The sequence below is a fragment of the Chroicocephalus ridibundus genome, chromosome 10, assembly GCF_963924245.1.
Source record: "Chroicocephalus ridibundus chromosome 10, bChrRid1.1, whole genome shotgun sequence".
NCBI classification, from domain to species: domain Eukaryota; kingdom Metazoa; phylum Chordata; class Aves; order Charadriiformes; family Laridae; genus Chroicocephalus; species Chroicocephalus ridibundus.
In genome coordinates, this window is record NC_086293.1 from 9,703,063 (window position 1) to 9,726,837 (window position 23,775).

The window sequence follows — 23,775 nt, forward strand, 5'->3', positions numbered from 1 at the left end:
TGAAAATAGATATGTATTTCCTAACAAACCTGGCATCTTTTCATTATCACAGACGTATTCATTAGCTGAAATATTTATTTGGGATTGTGGGAATTTTAAAAATGCAACAGCTGCTTCAGTTTTACTTTCCTTTCTGGACATGTGATTTATTTAACGTTAATTTCTGGTGCCTGCTGCAGTAACAGCTGAACGTGGGGATGGGGCCGCAGGGTTCTGCTCAGTGGGCCGGGGCGGGAGGCGCTGGGTGCGGGGCTGGAGGTGGCTGCTGAGGGCAGAGGTGAGCTGGGAGCGCGGCACGCCTGCGTGGCACAGCCGCTCACAGCCCCGGCCGCCTTTGAGGATATCCGCAGAAAACGGCTAAGGGGAATACACCTATGGGATCTCGGATCCAACTGGGAAATTTTTAGGAACTATAAACTTGTGACATTAAAACCATTATTTTATTATTATGATAATTTGGACATGTGTATTTACCAGAGAAACATGTATTCTGCCAGTTATAATAGCATGAAAACATCTTTTTTTCTGAAGTAGGATGCAGGTTGTGTGAACACCTGATCTTGGGCAGAGCCGGAGGGAACAGGAAGGATCCTGAAGTCCTCCGGTGGTTCAGACTAAGGAACTTTTCCTAGGGATTGGGGCACTGCAAAAAGCCTCCTAACAAACTCCTCTTCCCCCTTTTTTTCCAGCAACAGATCTTTTATTTAAGGGAGCCTGGTTTATTTTGCAGTGCTGCTCCCTTTGCAGCCGACAAACCAGTATTGGTATCAGCTGGTGATGAAATGCAGCGCAATAAGCAGCGGAGTGTGTTGCTGTCTGGCAGCTGGTTTGGGGCAGGTAGCCCAGTGTGTGCCCGCTTGGCACAGCTGAAAGGCAGAGCCGAGCCCCCGTGCTGAGCAGAGAGGGGAAGAGCAGTGGAGATGCTGGTGCTTCCAGCAGCTGTGTGGCGGTGACCTGCCAGCACGCTTTGCCTGCACACCGGGGTCTGCCCCTCCTCCTGCAAAGACAGCACCTAGTGCCGCTTAAATTCCACCCTCCCGGTTGGGAAGCAAGAGCAGGATCTGTTTACTTCAACAGCAAGAGCGTGACAGGGGAGGTCAGACCCCATCGCTTGCTGGGAAACCCAGGGCTGGGAATTGGGTGGGTCGTGAGGGGATGCTGTGGAAGATTTTCTTTCAATCCAACCATAAGAATCATTTTTTGGCTCTCTGGGTTCTTCGTTTGGTGTGCTGGGCCCCTTGAAAACGCTGCAAGCTGGGAGACTGAGCATTAAATCCTGTTTCGTAAGATGAAGGTCAAGATGGCTTGTTAGTTCAGTATGGGTAGAGTTTCAATATTTATCAGAGTGCTGCTCCCTAAGGCCTGCCGGGGGGATACACATAGGGTCTACAACTCGATGAGACTGCCGTGCACGGGAGGAGTCATTCCTTCCATGTTCATCCAAGTCCTGCTCCTTCACTGGTGTGCTGAGGCTGATACATCGGGAATACTCAATAGTTGCTGGAAAACTGTTTTTTCTACCATAGAAATCTATCAGAATGTACATCAAATAAATGTAAATAAGTGAAGTTATGATTAGTGGTCCGTGTTCCCAGGTGATGTAGCTTCATTTCCATCAGTGAGGCAGAGCTTAGCTGAAATTCAACTCCCTCCATTTTATTATTTTAAATAGAAGTGGGAGCTTTATTTTTTTTTTCCCCCAAATGGTGAGATGCCTTTTGATTGGAAAAGTAGAAGGTCACAGAAAAGCACTGCAGTTTTTTGGCATCTTGATAAAAGAAACACACTGAAGCTTTTGAAAGATACCCTTGAATAATAGTAATAAAAAAAAAGGCAGTGTGCAATTAAATTCAAAATACTGAGTGTTTTATGAAATCCAGCTGGTTATATCTTCCTCTTCCATAGATGAACAGATGACTCTAATTCCTTAAAACTGCAGGTCTTGGAAGCTCCTATAATTGAAGAGATGTGCTAAACTAGGAAAAAGATAAATTAATGGGATCTCTCCTTCGCTGAAGCAGAAGCAAAAGACGCCTAGCAAAGTGATTGGTAAAGTTCTTGTATAATTGGCAGCAGAAGTCTCTACTGGTTTGGCACACTCCACTTGAAGAGTAGCAGGCTTTTTTAGCTCAATACATCATTTTCCTGTTGGCATGTTTTTATGTTGTACAGGTTTGCAGACTGTAGCTGACAAGCATCAATATTGTCATCATCGTCATCATTACCGTCAGCAGCAGCTGCGACCCGGCCATCTCGGGGGTGTCGTTGCTTGGTTGGTGTCTTATTTCTCTTGTCTGCAATAAGTCTCCCACTGGGCCCCATCCATAATATTCCAAGACATCAAAATACTCCCTTGCTGCCTTCGGGACCTTTTTACATCTCCGGCATACAGAACACACGTATACTGTCAGGAAGAGGGTGGCATAGAAAAATGATAATTTATTAACGCTACAAAAGAAATTTATAGTATGGTTCATGTGTGACAATACCAAGGAGTAAAAGCAACAAGATGATCTAACATATCAGAGCTGGAAGAGCCAGTAATATTTTTTACATGTTTAGTAGCTTTGGAGCTTTGATTTGAAAGTAATGTATGTTTTTTGACCAATGGAGGCATGGTTGGTCAAGCATTACGCCAAAGGGATGTCCCTTTATCTTGCAGAACACCTCTGTCTTTCCTCTCTAAGCAGATTCCTCTCTTTATATTACTGCTGGAAATTGCTACTTCAAAACTTCCTCGTGATGAACGTGTTAATTGAGAGTAGTGCTGTTGTAGTGAAGTGCCCTGAATGTGAGTATTTGTGGAGTGTTCTTACCATGGTGCCTGGTCTCAGAGCCTTCACCGGGTGATGGTGGCCTTGTGGTGGGTTGGAAGCAGCAGCGCGTTGGACCAGGACAGACCCTGGGCTGATGCCTGTCTCCAGGACTTGTGGGCAGTGCCGGCCACTGCTCCGAGCAGGGAGTTTCTGACGAGCAGGAATTCAGCAGCAGAAGAGCCGGAGCTGCTGTGCAGGTTGTGGAAGGTGGTGGAGAGGAAGCTCAGCTGAGCGGCGGGGGAATCTATTGGCTCTTTTACTGGCCTGATTAAAATAAGGTTTTTACAGCAGAAATACTCCCTGGAGGCTGAGCTGTCAGAAAGGATTTCTGTGTGTTCCACAACATTCTGTGGTCGTGTTGTGTACCTATCAGTGAAACTTAGATTGTGTCTGGGACTGGTGGTGTCTTTGCTGGAAAACCTTCTGCGACCCTTTGAGTAGCAGCTACTGCTCCTACAGGAAGAAAAAAATTGTCAGGACTTATTTAGGTGATAATTTTCAAGGAGGTTTGGTGTAGGTAGCTATACAAATCTGAGAGAAAGCTTCTAAGAGTTTCATTATCAATTTCCAATTTAATTGCAACGATAGTGCACAAAACAAATAATATCGCTACTGTGTACAGAATTAAGTACTACATTAAAAAGCATAGCAGGGGATAACGTGCTTTGTACCTATTATCTGTAATATTAAATAGCATTCAGCAAGTATTTTATAAAGTTCTATTATGTTACTGTTAGGATAGAAGAGAGGAAGGATAATCTGGAGAAAAGGGGAAATGTAAGGTTTATTTAAAAAAAAAAAAAAAAGCCAAAACCCAAACCTGCAAGCTGGCTTCTCAGTTCATATTGACAAAACTTCAGAGAATCAACTAATGGGAATTTATAAACTGTAAAACATTTGTTGGGGATATTGTACCAAACAAACTGTAAGTGTTTCCAGCAGTCATAATTGTTGACACCAGCAGGTTTGTGTACTTGTCTGTCTTTTGCTTCATGGAAATAAAGAAAAGAAAATGTAAATGAAGTTTTGATGGTGTTGGGAGAGCTGGAAAAGGCAAAAGCTGAACTGCTGAAAACAAACTTGTATCTCAAGCTGAGGAAGCAAAGTAGAAATGCTGATGTGACCTTGGCGTTGACTACACGGGGATCCATCTGGGTGTAAAACAAAATACCTGATGTATGCACAGAGCAGAGGAAATGGGTTGTTTTCAGGAGTGTGTCAGGGCTGTTCTGCTGACGGGCATGGGCAGAGCGTGTTCACTGCTCACACTTGTATCTGACGGGCGTCCCTCTCTGGTGCAGGGGCAGAAACTTGCTTTTGACACAAACTGGGGTATTTCCCCGACCAGCACCGCAGCTGGAACTGGCCAGACAGGAGATGGACTCTGCTCCCTTCCCTGTGTAATTCAGCGTGCTGGTACAGGGCCAGGGCCAGGGCCAGGCTGGGGAGGACGGGAGGTGCCTGCCCGGGTGGCTCAGTCTCGCCTGTGAGAAACCTGAACAATCAGGGCTCTTGACAAGCTATACATCCACAGCTTTCACATCAGCTGAGCATGAATATTAGCCTGTCAAAAACCACATAAGAAAGAAATTGACCTCATTTGCAGGTAGCTAAAAAGAAATTTTTTCTCAGACTCATGATATTATGAACACTTGTTGTTCACAGAAGCCATCGAGTGTGACACAAACTTTATATACATAAGGAAAATCACCTCTTTTTCATTTTCCTCACGTAATTCTTCCACTTTCACTGTATCAAAACGTGACTGGAACAGACAAACCCTGCCTGCGTTCCTTTGTGTTTGGATTTGGGGTATTTTTTTAAGTTGAGAGGTCCAGATGGGACTTACTCTGTGTTTGGTGTGTTGCCTAAGTTGGACTTTCAGATACCTCCCAGGCAGCCCTTACAGTGTGGCGTTTAATTCAGTGGGAGCGCTAATTCAGGCTCCTTCACCTAGCTGTCCGATATTTGATTTGGACAGGTTTGCTGTAAATAACAGACTGTAATAACGTGACCTCTGCTGTCTTCGCCAGAAATTGGCCTGCAAACAGGCAGAGAAGCCGTGGATGGCTGTGAGCATACACGCGTGCAGGGAGGTGGCATCACCTGCGTTTCCATAGCACACAGGCAAAGTCGTTCTCTGGTGTCTGGAGCACCCGAGGGACAGCGAGGGCGACAGGCAAGCTCCGGTTGGGTCCCTGAGGTTAACCTGCTCTCTCAATTACAAAGGCTTCTTCCCCCAGACCAGTGATGTTTGGGACCTGCAGGATGCCGCTGTTTACAGAGTGCCGAAAATAAGCCCAAATAGGTTGGTGACCGTGCGACCTGTTGCTAAGGTGATACAAATGGTCTTTTGCTTCAGCTGCTGAAGAGGACAATTCAGCAGATGTTCAAATGGAGCTGAATTCAAGCCTTTTTAGATTCTTTCACCCTGAAAGAGAAGACAAACAATTTTGTGTTGTGTTGAATAAAATGTTTCAAAAAACACTGATGTGTGAGAAAGCAGTAGGCGTGAAAGTTCACTTTTCTGTCATGGCACTCTTTAGCCATTAGCTTAGTGGGTAGGGCAGCTGGCGGAAGGACTTGGAGGAGCAATTCTGAAAACAGTTAAATCTCAGGATTTTTTTGAGGATGGATCCCCCTTGGGATCCTTTAGTTTAACCATTTACTGGGAGTTGGGCTTGGTGATGCTTATGGGTCCCTTCCAACGTGTGGTATTCTATGATCTATTTACCGAAATACTGATACATTCCAATATATATATTTCAATAAGTGGATAACCTAATAGTAATAACCTAAATGCTCATGTTTCTCCTGATGTTATGCTTATTAACATGAGGCAAACTCAGAGGCAGGAGGGCTACCTTTGGATAGACAGCTCTGGCTATGTGGAATTAACAGAAAGGGAGAAGATGGTCAAGTTGAGATCTATGGGGTAAATTCCCTCTGTGCTTCCTATATGTCTATAACTTACATCACTGCTAATTTTTTTTCCTGGATAACTTGTGGGTTATGGTCATTGAAAGTATAAATGGCAATTGGGACATCTGAAAATCAAGATAACTCTGTAGCCAGGTGGTTAGGACTTTGATGTCATATGAACATTAGCAGAATTAAATATCAAATTTGCCATTAAAACATTGTTTCTAAAAAGCTTAAGATACGAACAGATGCTTAATCGCAGAGAAAAAAGCGCATTTTTCTGCTTCTTGAATGGAAGTGGCAAGACTGAGTCTTTTACTTAGCGGGAGCAAAGTACTTTAAAACAGAAGAGTGACATTTAGTTGCTATGGGTTAAGTATAAATGGATCTAGTTTCTGTAAATAAGTCAGTATTGAAAGAGCTTAAAAAAATCCCTTGATACCAAATGTTTTAGAAGCCAACATGACAACGTGAACTCTTTCAAAATACTACAAGTCTTTTGTGATCAGTACTGTAATCTCCAGGCACTGAGAATGTTCAGGATTTGTAAGATTGATCCCAAAATGTCAGAGAAGAACAAAAAAAAAAATAAAATTAGGAATTAGACATCATAAGATGCCAGAACAAAACATTGCAGCCTTGTATCTTGGTCTTGTGCCACTGTTAACTAACATGTATGGGTGCTTTTAATGTGGGTACCACCCTCATCTGTGTCCATTGAAGGTGACAGTGAAACTCTCTGTGACTGTGATGTCAGAGGAACAGACTAGAAAAATGCATTCAGATGTGTATAACCCTAGCGAGATTTAAGATAATAAAGTAGAATTAGTCCATTCTGAATCATCCATATAGCAAATGATGTCTTTCTAAATGTAGAAATAGCAGCTGCAGGTAGCCCCTGAGCGGGGGTGCCTTCTTCTTCAAACAAAAGTGTGATTCTGTGCGTCTGCAAACGCGTCTTTTAAAATAAAGTGGTGCTTGAGAGAGGAAAATAAGTCTTACGCATTCTGTTTCCTTTGTAATGTGGGGTTGCGCAGATGCGCTTTCAGGCTTAGGTCTGGTGGCACCATAAGCCTTAAAGCTTGTCCTTTTTCTCCAGCTGTCTCAGCAGTTCTGGTATCATCTCTCATCTTGCCTTCCCAAGCCTTACTTCTCTTTCAGGTTGTTTCAGATGCAGTTATTACTTTTTATATGCATGTCTAAGTAGGAACCCAGACTTTTTAAAGATGTTGCAAGGCTCTGGACACATGCTGCTAGTTCTGCAGTGCTCGTACAGTGAGACTGATGCACCTCACCTTGAGCCTTCTGCGTCCTGGCTGAGAACCCCCGGATGCAGATTGTTTGTGGGTTCCAGGGCTCAAGACTTGATCCCGTACGGATACGCACTCTTGGCATTCTGACTCTAACTCTTTATTATTTTTTCAACCCCGTTTTATATTTTTCATTTTATTTTTTCTGATTTTTTTTTTCAACTCAGTTGAAACACTGAGTATTTTATTTTTTCTTTTAGAGAAATATTGTTGCTACTTAAGATGCCACAGGGCTCCTGTTGTACTGTCCTTAAAAATATAAGATACATCCATATAGTGCAGTCAGATGCAAACTCTTTTTCTAAACTCCAGGTGGGCCGAAGTGATCCATGCTGCCATGAAAAAGCAATGCTGCCTTCCTTCTTTGCAGGTAATCATCTCCATTTCTCAGCAGGACCTATTAGGCCAAGCAGAGAGCTGTGGGAATGTGGCTGTAGAGCGTCAGGATCTGCACTGGCTTGTCCAGAGAGTTTGGAGCGTGGCCAGAATGAACCCCTTACTTACAGACCTACCCATTTGCACTGATATATTATCTTCATTTTCTGCAGAAGCACCACAGGCTCACATACTGGCTCCATTGTCATGAGATAAAATTTACTTTTATTTATATCTTAGCTGCATGACCCAGTGAGTCTGCCGGTCTAGTGTCTGTCACACATAATTCAAAGTGAATACATCTCATGATAGTTAATCATATATGGGACACAAATCATGTAGAAATTCAAACAGAATGTTCCCTTTTTTTAAGATTTAGCAATGGGGAAATTTAAAACCAGAGTATTTGAGCTGAGTGTCAGGTTTAATTTTCACTTACTAAGAATATTAGTTAAGATGATATTTATTTAAGAAATTTGACATTAAGAATTTATTCACAGCAAATGCAAGTACCTTTGAAACCTTTGCTCTCAGTTGAAACAAAACACTTTGTGGGGTTATTAAATGCTACCCTGTGCGCTTTGAATTTCAAATAAAAGTTGGGTTCAAAAGCGTCCTCGTGGATTGAAGAGTAGATGGAAGAGAGTGACTGCAGACCTGCCGCCTGAACTTGAGCAGGTCGCTCAGTGCGTAACGCTTCAGCTTGTACCTTGATCTGTGCAGCAGAGATAATTACACTTGCCGTACTTCGTAAAAATGGAGCCAGAATTAATTTTTATTCTCTGCAGCATAACTTCAGAATACTTCTGTTCCTAGCAGAAGGAGTATATAAGACCATTTTTGCAGTTAGTGTTGCGTGTTGGAAGCTGGGGAGGCTGGATTTGATCCTGGGACTTTGAAAGATGCCTGATCTTGTCACATCTCGATGCCCAGTGGTGTTTTCTTTTCTCTTAATATTCCCCTTTCTTGTTTCTGGAAATTCTAAGTTCATGACATCTCTCTGTGGGAATGAATACCAGTGACACAACCAGGCTCCGAATTAAGAGGGGCTCCGTGTGGGAGAGGTGCTCTTGGATGGCCAGAAGGTTTTGTTTTTCCCGTTGCTCTTGGAAGAGGAGATGGCTTGCAGAGGCCGTGGGCAGACATGCCAGGCGCTGCGAGAGTGGGCCATGGTGCGGTGGCAGCTCAGGACTTCAGCCCCTTCACAAGGGCAGACGCTTTTTTTCCCCTCTATTTTTTTTTCTTCTTTCTTTCTTCTTTTTTTTAAGGTTGGCTTTGTATATAAAGAATTAATTCCAAATGACTGTTTCCACAAAATGTAATAGCTTTCACTTCTGGATGAAATTGCCTCCACCTGGTAAATGTTGTCATTGCACACTGTCAGATCTTCCAGGCACTCGGATGCAGCAGTGCAGGTGTCTTCCCGCACTGGTGTGCGACATTGGGATTGTTTTGTGGAGAAAGCCAGTCACAGTTTAACTGTTTACTGTCAGATCGGCAAAACTGGTAGTTTCCTGTTTAGGCATTGCCGATGATGTGCGGTAGAATGAAGAGTTCACACGGAGCGCTGATTTCTGTCTTTCTTTTAATAAGCGGTTGAGTGGGTTCTGCCATTGATTCTTTGGATGATGTTAGGCAAACCCTGATCGCTCAAGGTTTGCACAAATGTTTCCACCTTTAACACTGTTTTAATATATTTCCTTCCTGTATCTCTTGCCTTGCCCTGGGAAAGGTTTCCTGCTGTGTTGTGTGGTGACTGTAAGTAGCCTCCAGGGTCTTGGGCACTAAGCAGCAATCCTTATAATTCCTTTAACGGATCCAGCCCAGTACTCCCAGAGTCATACTGATGTTCTCTCTCACTGCCAGCCGTGGGGCTTGTCACCCATCTCGGTGTCTGTGACTTTCTCACTGAAATTATTATTTCTTGATGAAATTATTACGTGTGAATCTCAGCTTTCGTTTGAGGGAGGGGAAAAGTAAGTTTCTGATTCTTACTTTAACAAGGAAAAGCTTTAAGATGGAGTCTGAGTATTCCCTACAGACCCTAAAACTAGAAGGCAAGTAAAGGCAACATTTGTCACCTAAAAAAAAAGACATAAATTGTCAGGAGATGGAGGGCAATCTCCTGACTGAGGGCAGAAGGAAGGGAAGTGGTTGGACACAGTTGTAGGAGCAGGGTTGATGCTGCCATATTTTTGAGATCTCAGGGATGTTGTTAGTGCTGAATCCAGTTCACCTCGCCGTTTTGCACTTCAGTGACCTCCTTTATGTTATTACAGTACAATTAAAAATGGATAGAGTTCTCCTCCCTCCTCAGTATTAGTTAAATTCTCCATATGCTGGTAGGCTAAATGAGTATTGACCTGTTTAACTTTAATTAAACAGCAAAGTCTGGGGAGAAGCCAGGAGCACACTGTCAAATTAAGGCAGTTGCCTGTGTAAACAGCTGCCCATAAATCAGATTCTCTTGTATACATAGCAATTGTTAATTGAATAATTACCTAAATTTCATCTCTTAATTTTTTCCTCAGGAAATGCATTAAATTTACTTGGAAGTATTGGATATTTTAGCATGTTTTGAATGAGCAAATCCAAAAGCGCAGTATATGTGCTAGCAGGTGTGCAGAAACTTTCAGGAGCTTATGGTTGAGGCTTAGGAGGAGAAGTTGGCAGGAGCGTGATAAATGCATACAGGAGTGCCATTTAGTGTGACAGTGGTGAAGGCGGTGTTATGGTTGTGGGTTGTGTTATCAGAGGCTAGATGCGGTTGGGCAAGTCAAAACCAGGACCCATTGAAATCTCTGGGTCTCCCACTGACCTCTGTAGTGGTCGTGTCCTGCCTCTGGTCCTGTCGTGGCGTCCACAGGGCAGCCCACATGGCGCTTGCGTCCCTTGGCACTCCTGGCAGGTCACCAGTGGTAGATCTATGGGATGCCTTCTCCATCAGACAGAATGGGCCATTTGGGGACCTGATGAAACTCAGAGCCAAATCAGAGAATCACAGAATGGTTTGGGTTGGAAGGGACCTTAAAGCCCATCTAGTGCCACCCCCTGCGGGAGGGCACAGGTGTCCCCGGCAGGGACACCTCCCACCAGACCATGTTGCTCCAAGCCCCGTCCAGCCTGAGCCTGCTGTTACCTGAGGCAGGTAAATCATGAGGAAATGCATTAGAAATGGTATTGTCTGGTAGCGGGAGACGGGCTGCTTTCCGTGTGGGAGGAGGAAACCTGTGCTAGTTTGCAGTGCAGAGCAGGTTTCGCTTGCGCTGCAGTGTCCCAGCCTTACGGCAGATGTGTGGGTGTTTTCTGTAGTCAAACCTACCCTGACTGCAGAGGTGCTCAAAGGTATCTTTTCCTAAAACAATTCCGTTTGAAGAGTGCAGTTAGACAACATTCACAAATGAGTGCTAGTGTGGGAAACATTTATTTTTAGTGCAGAAAATATAAAGCAAAAGGGAGCTGGAAAAATTTGCCTGGCTCTATTGATATGCTTTCATGGACTCTTCCTGGGATGAGTAAGACCGTATCTTCCTGCAGAGCCATTTTAAGCAAGCTGCTACTCGTGGCCTGCTGTGTCCAGCATGGAAATCATCTCATGCCCCTGTATACACCTTCAGATGTATACACAGGAAGCAGCCCAGTTCAGCTCTATCCTGGCCAAAACCAATACAGCGATGACCTTCCGTAAAGGGAGTCCAGCTCATCCTTGGCCTGACTGCTGGAGAAACGTCCATCTGGTGAGATGAATCCCATACCAGTGTTTTTTGGGAAGTGGTTCAAAGCAATCCATCACGCTGCAGACCATGGCAGCCCAACATGGGCATCAGGCCTGATGTTGTCCGATCAGTAGCCGGCAATTCTCAACGTGCACAAAAATATAAAACCCAAGCTTTATTGAGCTGTTCATGTTTGCTGTTTTCCCCTAGACAAGGCAACAAATCTGCTGCTCTCTCTCTGTTCAAGAGGAGAAAATACATGTCTTCGCAAAAGCTCCTTGCCTTTTCCAAGGCTCTGTCTCTATCCTGTTGCTTTATAAATACAAAGTCGCTGCAAAATCTCTCTTTCTCTGGGGAGATATTAGTTTCTTTGCTTGTGTCTGTGTGCTGTGTGTCATTCCTTTGCAGGGATGTAGTTTGGACATGAAAGCCGCAGCCCTGGGGACGAGATTCAGTATATAGCTCTGCCAGTGGCTTCTCCAGGTCCCCCTGGCTCGGAGGATGCCGCCTGCCCCTCCTGCCACGGGGATAGAGTGGAGGCTCACCCCTGGTTTCCCTCCCCACCAGCCCCACAGGGATGGTTCAGCCCAAACCATCTACAAAGCGTCGACGGGAGTTTTGAAGTCGGGAGCGTGTCGCCTGGCGCGTGGTGTTTGTGCGAGGTCTCCGCTGTGTGGGTGTGAAGCTCGGGCAGGAGGAGCTGCAGCCCAAGGCAGAGGTGACGGGCTGAGCCGGGGGGGGAATCAATGGGGAAGCGCTGCTCAAAGCAGCCGGTGCACGGGGTAGCATGGCCTTGGAAACGAGCTGAGGAGGAGAGACATTGATCTGCAAGCGAAGTAATGCTCTTGTTTTTCCGCTCTTCTGGGCACCAAAAGAAAAGCAACAGGAAGGAGTATAAGCATAGGAAAAATGACCTGTGAAGAAGATTAGACAAACTCACGTTCTTTATAATAAGTGAAGACAAGTCTGAGCAGCATGAGAAGGGTGATCAGATGCCTTAATACTCCAAGAAGGAAAGCAACAACCCGTCCACACCCCTGGTGAGCAGGACAAGGGGTCACACGCTTCACAAGAGACAAGGGGCATGAAAGGACTGGCCTGAATGAAGACATTTCGTAGCCTCCAGCACTAGAGCCCCTGAGCACAGACTGGGACAGTGTCTGTCAGGATTGCCAAAGGGGTGCTCTCACCAGCCGGCGGGCGGAGGAGCGGATTTCCAGCCCCGCTTTGCTACAGCTGTGTGAGTCTCCTGCACTCAGGTTGGCAGAAGTTCCTTCCAGTTTTCAGTTCCGTATGTTCAGCGTGCAGATGGAATCACCAGCCTAAAATGGCACACCTTTTGTGGGTGCACAGCAGCAGGCTCGGGAGCTGACTAAAAGCAGCTCTCGGAAGCACGGGTATCTGAATGCTTTTAACGTGGGATGGAAAAAGCTGCCTCGTGGAGCATAACTGTGCTCGTAGGATGGCCCTTTTTTCAGGAGCACTGCGACGCCGTTGTAGCCTGAAACGGCAGCAGTCGATCTGACTGTCGTACTCCTGGTGGCCTCGTCACAGAGCCAGCACCTTGTCCTTTGGCCTGCGTTTGGCGTTCAGTGCTCACACTTAAGCATCTTGCACAGCAACAGAGAATAATAACTTATTTCAAGATATTGACATGTCTGCCAGTATTAACCTTTCCTTAGCCAGCCCAGGCAAGGTTTGACCATCAGGGAAGTATCTCAGCTTCTGCTATTCAAACATGTATATATTTTTCTCTGTCAGTGTTCAAAAATTCTGAATTTCTTTAGGTTTAGATTCAAAACAAGGACTTACCGTGTATTTCAAATTCTTTTATGTGATCTGGGAGAAAAGCATCAACTTCTGTTTGTTCCTGGTGTGCTGGATACGGCTCCCTGATGTATGTCAGGAGCCTGCGGCACTGTGTGGAAGAACACCGCGAGGTTCATAAAGCTTTTATCTGTCCTGTTCCATTTAGAATATAAAACAAAAATCTGAGTCTGCATCTTCAGCTGCTGTAAGTTTGTGGAAAGCCTTTGAAGTTTGCTCTCTAGTATGCATATATAAAGAGTCATGATAATTTTAGGGAAAATCTGCTAATACTGAAGTTTTCTTCTTTATAACAATAATGAAGAATTTTGATTGCTCCTAAACAACATCAAAAGACATCAGACTCCTCTTTGTTTTATCAGTATAATGAAAACATAAATATACTTAAACCACTTCAAATGGCTGAGCATACGGTAGCTGACAGAAACCTCAACTGAGTTATACATTAGTATCCGACTGTAATAACCCAGATTATCTGTGCGGTACGTATTGTGCTGAAAGGGAAAGTACTAACGGATGACTACAGTCAATTCAGTAACATTTTCTGCAGCGCTTGAGATAATCGCTGTGCATTGGTGTGTACAGCAGGCAAAGGTCTCTCTCTTGAAATCCCCCAGCGATGGCAAATAACAGGGATTTTTTTTGCCTCTAATGGAGGTATCAAAAACCTGCAGTGCCATGCGTGGTGGGCTCAGCGTGCTGTGCCGGCGTGGCGACGGCGGGGACCCTGCCTGCGCACAGCTCCAGCGGGGACGGTGGTGGATGAGCCAGGAGCAGGGAGCACCGTGGGAGCAGGTTGCTTGGAGCAGGTTCTGAAGCATCCTGGGAATCACGGGGCAGAAGAGAGACTGGTGGTAAACTATGGGCAGAGCATACGCTCAGGCCTTTTAACATTTACCTTAGCGCTCCAGAGGAAAGTGCGTATTTATAGACGTTGCCCAGTAATATGCAGTAAATCTTATTGCGATGTTCAGGACAAATTTGAAAAGGCAGGGTGTCTTCTTCCTGTGAAGGTTTGGAGCAAAACTGTACGCTTTCAGTCTTGAGCATCATTTTTCCTTTTTCAGTTATTTTTGAGTAATTATTCTACAGCAAACAATATGCACGTGTGTATTTTTTGTGTTACATTTTTACGAACAGCTGAGAGCCGTGAAAGGTAAGCCATACTTACACTCATAAACCAAGACTGTAACAATTTTATACAATTTATAGGGTTTATTTAATAAGCTTGGGTAATATGGAATGAAAATTGTTCCCGAAGGGCCCCAATCAACTAGAATATTGAACTGGAAGGCAGACTGTAAATTGTGTTTTAACTAACGTCGTATGGCTATACACTTTTTATGGCACACGGTTTCCTTCGCGGAAAGGCAGCGTTGCACGGTGCCCTCGCACGCGCCGCGAGGGGCCTGACCGGGGCCCTTTGGGGATGGTGTGAGGCCGTGACTGGGTATGTGGTAAGCGATGGGCGTAAGAGAATAATGTGTTTTCTGAGTTCTCTTGACTTCGCCTTTCTGTGGCGGTTCCACCTGTACTATTCCGATGTGTGTGATAGGAGGCTGCCGGGTGTCACCGTCCCCGTGGAGGAGCTGGGCTGCTGCTCCCATGGACCGCAAAAAGGGCATCTCAGTCACCCGGCCGGCACTGCTCACACAGCAGGCTTCTCCCAAAAACGGGATGGAGAGGAGAAAGGAGCTGTGAATACAAATCACAAAGCGTTTGTCTCGGCACACGCAGAGCGCAGGTGACTTTGGGCTTTTTACAGTGTGACTTTTTTTTTCCTAATACTGGAAGGGCACGTGCAGTACCTGCATTAATGACGTTTTATGCCTGAGACCATGACTAGGACAGTATATGAGCAGAGCTAGCTCTCTGGGCTTTTTACTATGAAAAATATACCAAGAAAGGCATTTTTTTTTTTTTCAGTAATTAAGCTGTAACCTCTGTTTATTCCGATCTTGTCCCAAATCTGTCACCTCTCAGACTTGCATCAGGGAGAGTATGGGAACACTTCAGTCTTTAAAAAGTGCAGGAACGGTATCAGTATTACACGTTAGTCTGTGTTTAATATTTAAGTGCAAAATCAAATAATTGTGAGGGCACAGTTTGAGGGATTTACCAATCTGAAACTCTTTTCAGATAAGTTTTCCTCAGTGGTGTGATTTTTTTTTTTTTTAAATTTTCTTTTTATCCAACTTTTGAGTTCAGCCACGAGATGTGAATGTGAAGCTTTGGGAGATAAGAAGTGTAATTCTAGCAGTGTCGCTTGGTGTCGAATTTTTCTGACAACTTACTCTTTGTATTTGTTCCCTTAACTGATGGCAAATACCGAGTAACAAATTGAGTAAAATGAACTTGTCTGAGAATTTGAATGAAAGAAGATTATGCATTATTTAGGTCTGCTGATATTTGGGGACTCATTGTTACCCAGCTAACATCTTCAAATGAGTAAACGTAATCTAAATGACCAAGTGTGCGATTCAGGTCTAATTGAAATCAAGTGAAACTGAAATCCCCTTGGCTTCAATGAAGAGAAGTAACAGGGCACTGCGCTTCTGTGCAAACCAGAGGAGAAGAGTAAGAGATTTCTCAAGGGTAAGGTGAGCAACGGGAGTCATTGTGCTACTGTTCAAACAGCGTGAATACAGCAGAGGCTCCCTCTTATTTTCCCTGGAGAAACTGAAGTTGTCTCCTGAGTCCTGCCCTCTTCCCCAATCCACTCTCCTTCTGCTCCCAGTGGATCTGCAGCAGGGGAACTGAGGAATAATAATACCGGGGACTGCAGCATTTTTCACTTTCCTAGCCGGTTCCAGGAGCCTCCGCAGACCAGGAAGGACACCACAGTCCAAAGCTTGTGCGTTTTGCTCCCTGAAGGCTGCCCAGCCTCAGGGGAAAGGGTTGGGAATGCAGCAAACACCCGCACTGCTTTGCCACAGCCCACCTCTGTTTGGAATGTCGACGAATCAATCCGGCATGGTCCCAACAAACCCGTGCTGGCTGTAAATGGAGTTCTGGTTGGTGGCCAGGCAAGATGGCAGCGTGATGGGCCTCTGAACTATTTCCTCTGAAATGCCATTAAGAGGGGTGTCATGGCATTTGTATTTAATATAGACAGGCTGGCCTGTGCTGGCAATAGTGACGGGAACGTGGTGGAGGAAATCAGCACGGGGCCAGCTGCACGCCAAGTACCCGCTGCAAATGCATCTCTGTCAGACAGACAAGGCAGCTCTGTCACCCTTTCATCAGATGTAATTGAATGCCTACAGAGGTGGTAATTACAAATACCATCCAGGCTGCACAGGCTCATTTGTCTTTGTTTATCATCAGAGCAAGTATATTGATCATTACTAAAGCATTAAATATCTTTGGAGAGGAACAGGAAAATCAGATTAATAAAGCCTGACATGCATTGTAAAATGCACTTCTCCATGAAAGTCAGGTTTGGTAAGTACAGAAATGACAAATGAAATTACTCTTTTAGCACTCTGTTGACCTAGCAGTGTTATCCTGGGAGAAACGACATCTTAGAGAAAGCCGCTGTGGATTCTTTTACTCCGGTCTTTCGTTATATTTTGGAGCCAACTGAGTCACTTTGTGTTTAGCTACGGATGTACAGCTCTGAGATTTAATGTACTCTCTGGATTATGATCCTGACTGCAGTGGAGTTAGTGGTATGCAACTGGAGTGGTGGAATTGTAATGAAAATCTGGCAAATAAAACTCTACAGCAGAGATTATGGTTCGAAGCCTGTTTAAGGAAAAGACAAGGTAGTACATGCCTGAAGTGTGCCAGTGCTGGTCAGGAATTCAATGGGTGGAATTACTAGAATGATTACGTTGGTGTAAACAAACAGAATTTGATCTTTTGCACATTGTTCAGATGCTATATTTTTATCTCAGGCAGCAGAACGTGGGCATTTTTAGTCCAAGCTGGTATTTCCCTCACTGTGCTCTTAGAAACAATTAATTTTGCCAGTAGTTTCACTAGTACTTTGGCTAACAGCTAGTGGTTACCCATTTTTCTTATGTTTTCTGTTATCTAATAACAGTTTTTTAGAGAAATGGCCAGGAATATCCCGTGCAGGCTCAGGCTATCACATGCTCAATTTTGTGAACTGTTGATGTGCTACAGCAAGGAACAAAGTTTCTCATATTCAGTTCTGCTGAGCCTTCATCAGTAGTATATATACAGGAAAACTACTTTATAGCATGTCAAAATGCTTTGACATCTGGCTTAGCTCAAGTACTCCTTAAAGAATTTGGATGGTTATCAGAGGCTTAGCAAGCCCTTCCTCTCCCAAAATTCAGACCTCTTCTCACTAATGCCTACTGCATCTGGATAAAGCTACTCATGCAGATATTCCCATTTGATAGATCAGTCTTCTGCTAGATTGTTTGTTTGGCATGCAGATGAAAATAAAGATATACACTTGCTGTTAAATTGGCATTTTCTTAAGCTTTTCCTTATGTTACGAAGTAAGAAAACTGAAGACACAGGCTAAGCTGGTAGGTAGGTAACATCGTCTCAAAGTTGTCCTCAGTGGTTCTGTCTTACTTTATGCTTGGCTGAAGATTTGGTTCATTAGTTTTCCCCCGTGGGCTGTTTTTTAAGCTCAGGATATCCAGTTGGTCTTCCTTCTCAGTTATTTTTTAAGAATTTGGGTATTGATTTAGAAGTGGAGCCAAGTTAGCGCTCTTTCTTCAAATGAGTAGTGAGACTGCGTGGTAGGCTTCTATCACTTGCAAAGACACTCCTTATTAAAGGAAGTAAGTGCAGAAGTTAACTCTCATGTTTAGCATATTCCAAGCTGATTTCTAAACTACTTCTCAGAATTAGTGAAATAGGAAAATGCTACAGATGTTCATTTAGCACTCAGCATCTCTAGGAGCGCAGCCGTGCAGTGCTGGGGGTTTATCTGGGTGGCTGCGTGAACACCAGATGGGTTCCTGTCGCTCTCTAACACGCGCCTACCTCCTCATGGCCGGGGCTGGGGGCACAGCTGACCTGCGCACCCTTTCTGAGTGCGGGGAGCTTCTTTTAGAACTCTGCTAAAATCTCCAGATTAGTTTGATAGGATGTTTCTTTCTCTTATATATGCAAAAATGCATACAAAGCAAAGGACACCACCCAAGAGCTAATGAGAACTTTACCAGCCGCTGATGCCATCTATTCAGCTTCGATTCGAGGTGTGGTCTTTGTTTTCTCGAAAATATGCAGAGCATCTCTAGTGGGCTCAAGCGGGTGATTATGAGACACTAGAGTCCTTCGGTTGGGTAAAAAAAGCCAGAAACCCCCAGCCCTCCCTGGCCTGAATGCTCGTGGTGTGGGGAGCGTTCGGCACGGACCGGCTGCCCGACGGGAGCCAGCCCTACGCGTGCAGCTGCCGTCAGACGCACGCAATCAGAAGCAGCCTTTAATCACGGAGTTTTAGCCTCAATTTAGATCTTCAGGCATGCCAATTAGTAGAACCTTGTTTTCTAAAGATACAATCTTTCCTATTTTGAAAGCTTGACAGTTCTAATGCTGTAAAATTATTGAAGCTGACATGTCTCCTCAAGAAGTGTTTAATCTGTCAGATTCTTCATTCTTTTATCGTCTCAATCATTTAATGACTAGAAAAACCTCCCAATGAGTTATTTTTTACCTTTCTTTAACTCGCCAATAATTATAGAGATTTTTACCTGTGGTAGGAATTTCTCTTTAGAAACAGAGAAGAGCTAATGAAAAATGCCCAATATCCGAAATTATGAATTATGATGTAGGGCAGAGCAGTTTGCAGGTGGTAAGGTCAGCGTGGCTACGATTTGCTTGTCATACAGGATGCTGAAAAGATACTAAGGTTCATGCACGTTTACAGTGATGTTCTGAAGGAGGTCTGTAGTTCTTGGTTTCCGATAATTGTTCACTGCTTGAATAAGTAAATAAAATCTCTTGTAGTGACACGGTTTAATTTATAAACTGGATTTTTTCTAATTTTTTTTATATTAGTGTTTTCCTTCATGTTCTTACAGGCAAATCTCATTTTTCCTGGTACGTGAATCCTAGTAATTGTGTTATCTTTTTTTTTCAGTGGAGGTTCCTGATCAGTTTGTCTGAATGAACGGGTGGATTTGGCACAAACGCAGTCTCTGCTGTGGGGACAGCCGAAGCTGGGCTAGCAGAAATGCCTTTGGTGGGCATCCCTTGGGAACGCGTACCGGGGAGCTCACGCAGTGTGGGATGAGAGCAGCACCTCACCCACCTTCTCACTTTGTGACTGTCACATCATCCCTGGTGGAGGCTTTCTTTGGTGTGCGATCTGTCGCGTCTTCCCCCAAAACTGTCCCGAGAGCAGTGGGGTCTCAGCTGCGTGTGAGCCCGGAGCTGGTGGTGGGGCAGGGCTGGGGGCTTGGACTCTTTCCCTGCAGGAAGCCTAGATGAGACATAAAGCCCCATGAGACTAAAATCAGTAAACCATGTAGATAATCACCGTATAACTTCACAGTCATTTGCGCTGGTTCAGAGCAAGTCTGGAATAGGAGCCTTTGGGTCTAATTGTGCTTCATAATCAACTTTGCAGCCCCTTCTGACTGGTGTCAATTGCTACAGGAGCATCAGCACAGTAGTGGGAAGATTGTAAAATTTAGTGGGATCGGCTGAGATGGAAGAAAATACATGAATGGATGATATCAGCACTATTAGTTTTCTTTCACTCCTTAAGTGAAACCAATTATTGATTGCAGTAGGAGTTTGACTGAATAATAGATGATGTAAAATGGGTGAGAGTAAGAACATCCGGATTTGATCTTACCATGCTCAGATAACAAGTTAAAGTCTACATGGTATTTCGTGTGCTTAGTCATAGCAGGAAGACTGTATTTATTATTCTGTGGAGGGATATCAACAGGATATTATGCATTAACAATCTAGATTCCTAATTAAAAACAAACAAGAGATGCAAACTCTCACAATCAAAAGTGTTTAATCTGTGGAGGTTTAATTTTCTGATGCTCTTAATCCTCCACATCTGCATATATAATGGCAGATAAATATCCCATTGTAAATGATTAATGTGAAAATATAAACAAAAGCAACTTTGATATATGACTTAAAATGCCTTTCCAGTGATTTTAAAAATAGACTCTCCAGTTTCCTTCTTTCATTGCAAGATTTCGCTGTAGTTTCTCATTGCTGTTTACAAAATTAAATAATTTGCTACAGTTTACCCTTATTCCATTAACTTAATTTTAGTGTTCTCCACAGAAGCAGAGTCTCTCACAGTCAGGGTTGTTGTCCGCCTTCTTTTCGGTCCTCTGAGAGGATGCAGAGGTAACGGATAGCTGCCTGAAATGCAGACTTTTCTGAGGGGAAGGAGCTGGAGAAATTAGAAGTTTTATTATAAGCTCCCCGGGAAATGCACTGGGCATCTGAGTTGTGTTTGTGTGTCCCTGAGCTGGAACCCGAAGCAGGCGAAACTTGGTCCTATTCAGAGCGGAGTTTAATGGAGCGCAGGAGTCCAGAGCAGGAGTTTAACGCTCCGATGGAGAGCGCAGCCGTAGGGCTCAGAAGCTGGTAGTTTTGAACTCAATTGCTTGTATACAGGTGCTTGTATCTTTACATCATAAATATTTATGGTATGTCAAGTTAAGTAAAGCTTCTCAGGTCTTTTTGTGGTGTTGTTTTTAAAATAGAAAGAGTATTTACTAGAAGGAGCTTGAGGGGGGCTGGCAGAGGCTGGGCGTTACTGACTAGGGAAACGCAGGGTGCGGGGCCGTCAGGAACGAGAGGCGTCTCGGCATCTCGCCGTGTCTGGGCGGTGCTGGTCGAGGGTGGGGGTCTCTGGCCTGGGGGCTCTCCCTGCTGCACCCCTGCCAGCCAGCGCTGGCCTGGCTTGTCTGTCTGAGAGGCAGTCCTTGCCTTTCAGTTTGATTCCATCGAAACTTAAAGAACCCAGGGTTTGTCTGAAAAAGGTGATTTTCACCGGAGCGGTGTTTGGTTATGGCAGTGCATTTATTTGCGTGTTTCTGTTAACGAGTGGAGGTTTGCTAGCCCTGGCCAGCCTCTTGCTGTCGTTCGCGTGTGCGAGTTTTGGGAGTGATCCCAGGCCTGTCCCTGGCGTTGCTGTCACAGTGCTGGTCGGTGAGGGACCGCGTTCTTACTTATAGCTCCTTGGAGAGTTTCTCCAGCCTGTGTTTCAGAGGCGGGGGGCAGTTGGCAGCTGCCCCCGTGAATCAGGTACCGGTAGAAAGTCCCTCGTGTGCCCCTCCAGTCCCTTTCCTCCCAGCGGCTGCCTGCCCCGCTGTGTATGGCCTTGCCCCCATGGGCAACAAGGACTCAGCCGCCGGCACCGCTCACCAGCTCCCGACCCATGTGCCTGGCCTCGTAAGGCTGTCACCTTGTCACTGTGCGCATTCGAAAATTCACATGTTCTTTTCAGCTCCCAGTTTCACATGCAAACCAAACCTCGCCGTACGGGCTTTCCAGCCTTTTCTAGCTCCTCTGACTTTGCTTAGTGGGCCCCAGCGCGTTGTGGGGCTGGGGCTGGCGCGGGGCTGGAGATGGGGCTGCTCGTTTGCACACCCCCAGCAGTGCCCCCGCACAGCCGCGCCAGGGGTTACCTGCCAATTTTATTTTCAATTAAACTGTCCTCTCGATCTTACGTTGTCTAATCCAAGATGTGTTATCAGGCTTTGTGCTGTCCCAGGCAGCTCCCCAATTACTTTTTTGCTCTCCTGAGCCTTCTGCTGAAACTGGAAGTAGTAGATACGCATCCCTTCAAAACTCCAGAGACTTCCACCATCAACTCTGATGGTCTCTGAATTAGACCCAAGATGAATAAGGTATTGCAGCGTTATTTGCTAGATTGTCAGTGCATATAAATGGGTGTAGGCAGTGAATTTAGCCTCACATCACCCGAGGATCAGCCCTTGTTTGTTCTATAAGAAGCTGTATTCCATGTTTACTCATTAGAAACAACAAGAAATGTGTATTGTGGGACAGAATATAACGGTACGAAAGTTCAGAGTGGAATAAACAACGCAGAGCTGTGTGATGAGCAGGTACTCAGTTGGGAAATGCAAAATGATAAAGACATTTATGCTAGGGAAGAATCCTAATTGCTAAGAAGAGCTGAGCAAAGAGTATAAATAACTAGGCCTTGCCATCTTAGAGCTAATAAAATCTTCATTCACGTTCAGGGAAGCCCCTGTGCAGCGTGCTCGTTCCTGCTCAGCACCACCTACGTTTTCACCATTGAGAACTAGGGCCAAGAACTATGTTCTATGAAGTAAGCAAGAAATTTATGGTCTCTTAATGATCCAAGGTGGACGAGGGAAGGTAAGCTCGGTGTTTTTAATCGGCAGTAGTGGGATGTCTCCTTTGTGTGCACGCCTTTTGTTTTCCTGCAGTGCCAGCACAGTGAAAGTGACGTTTAAATATTTTATGAACATGGACATGAGACAATGAAAGTCTATTAAAACAGAAATTCACATCGCTTTGTACGTCACTTAATTGTGTAATGGGAGTAATTCTTGGTAGTAATATGCCATCACTGAGCAAAGTACACATGCTCATTTTGCATATTGGGGCCCAGGGCTAGGAGGACTGATTCTACTAAAAGCATATAGAAGGGATTTAGGATAGGATCTAGGAGAAGCGTCCTAGAAATAACTTGCAGGACAGAAGCTGTCACAATCCAGCAACCTAATAGTAGTAAGAATCAAAGATCTATGTTTTCTTCCTAAGTAGATTACCGGTTGCTTATTCTTTACTGTTATTAATCATGTTTACAATGATATGACGAGGCAAAACCAGCACTCTACGACCGTAAGCAAACAGATGAGCCCCACTGCTCCCGAGGCTGGGGAGCTCATGGCAGGGTATTGTCTCAGGAGCCATTTCTCAGTGGCTCCCTCTTTGTTTTTTCACGGACATGCCATGCGAAGCTCCTGCTGGGAGAGCAATGATATACTTAGGCACATTTAGGCTATCTCTGTACTTCATTGGAAAAGCAAAGATCACAACGTGTTCTCCTCCCTACCTCCCACTGTCCTTACCACTCTGTAGACAGCCTGTGTCTCACCATGCATGCTTGGTTTTGGGAGTGACCCCAGGCCTGTCTTTGTACACGGAGTATCTCTATGGGGCATAGAGAAGCCGGTGTGTGAAGAAATGTTGTACAATAGTGAGCAAGAAATCAGTCATTAACTAGCTTGGAAACCCTGCTTAGTTTTCTGCAGGGAAATTCTGTTTGAGGTTCAACTAGAGCATGGAGATGGTCTTCCAACAGCCCTCTTCAGGATTTGGCCAATAGTCTGGAGACAAAAGGGGAGCACAAGAGGGAGCATGAAAAAACGTGATGTTTCCTAGGAGCACAGTGGTGATAGGCCACGCGCTGCTCCAGTCACTGCTTGGGAGCAGCGCCATAGACAATCTTGCCTGTGTCCCACCAGAACATGCTTCAGCTGTCATAGAGGACAAGTCTCAGCAGCAATGACTAACTTCTCAATCTGCTTCCTATCTTCACTGCTTCCTTTCCCTAATTTCCACAGTGCTGGATGGAGTACGTGGCCTGCTTGGTATAACCTAAAGGGTTTTTTTCTACTCAGTTCATCTTTGTTGCTTGCAAGATGAGAGCGCTCATCATACTTCTAAAGCTCGAGGAAGTGTATGCTTCTGCTGTGGCAATTACTCTTAGAACAATTTAATAAGGACTGGTTTATTTTAGGCTGGATAGGCCTTGTGCTTTAAGATAACTCAATATAAAAAATAATTGGGTTTGTGTTTGAAAAACCCAGAGCAATTGTGTTAAAGCTAGTAGAGCATGCTTGG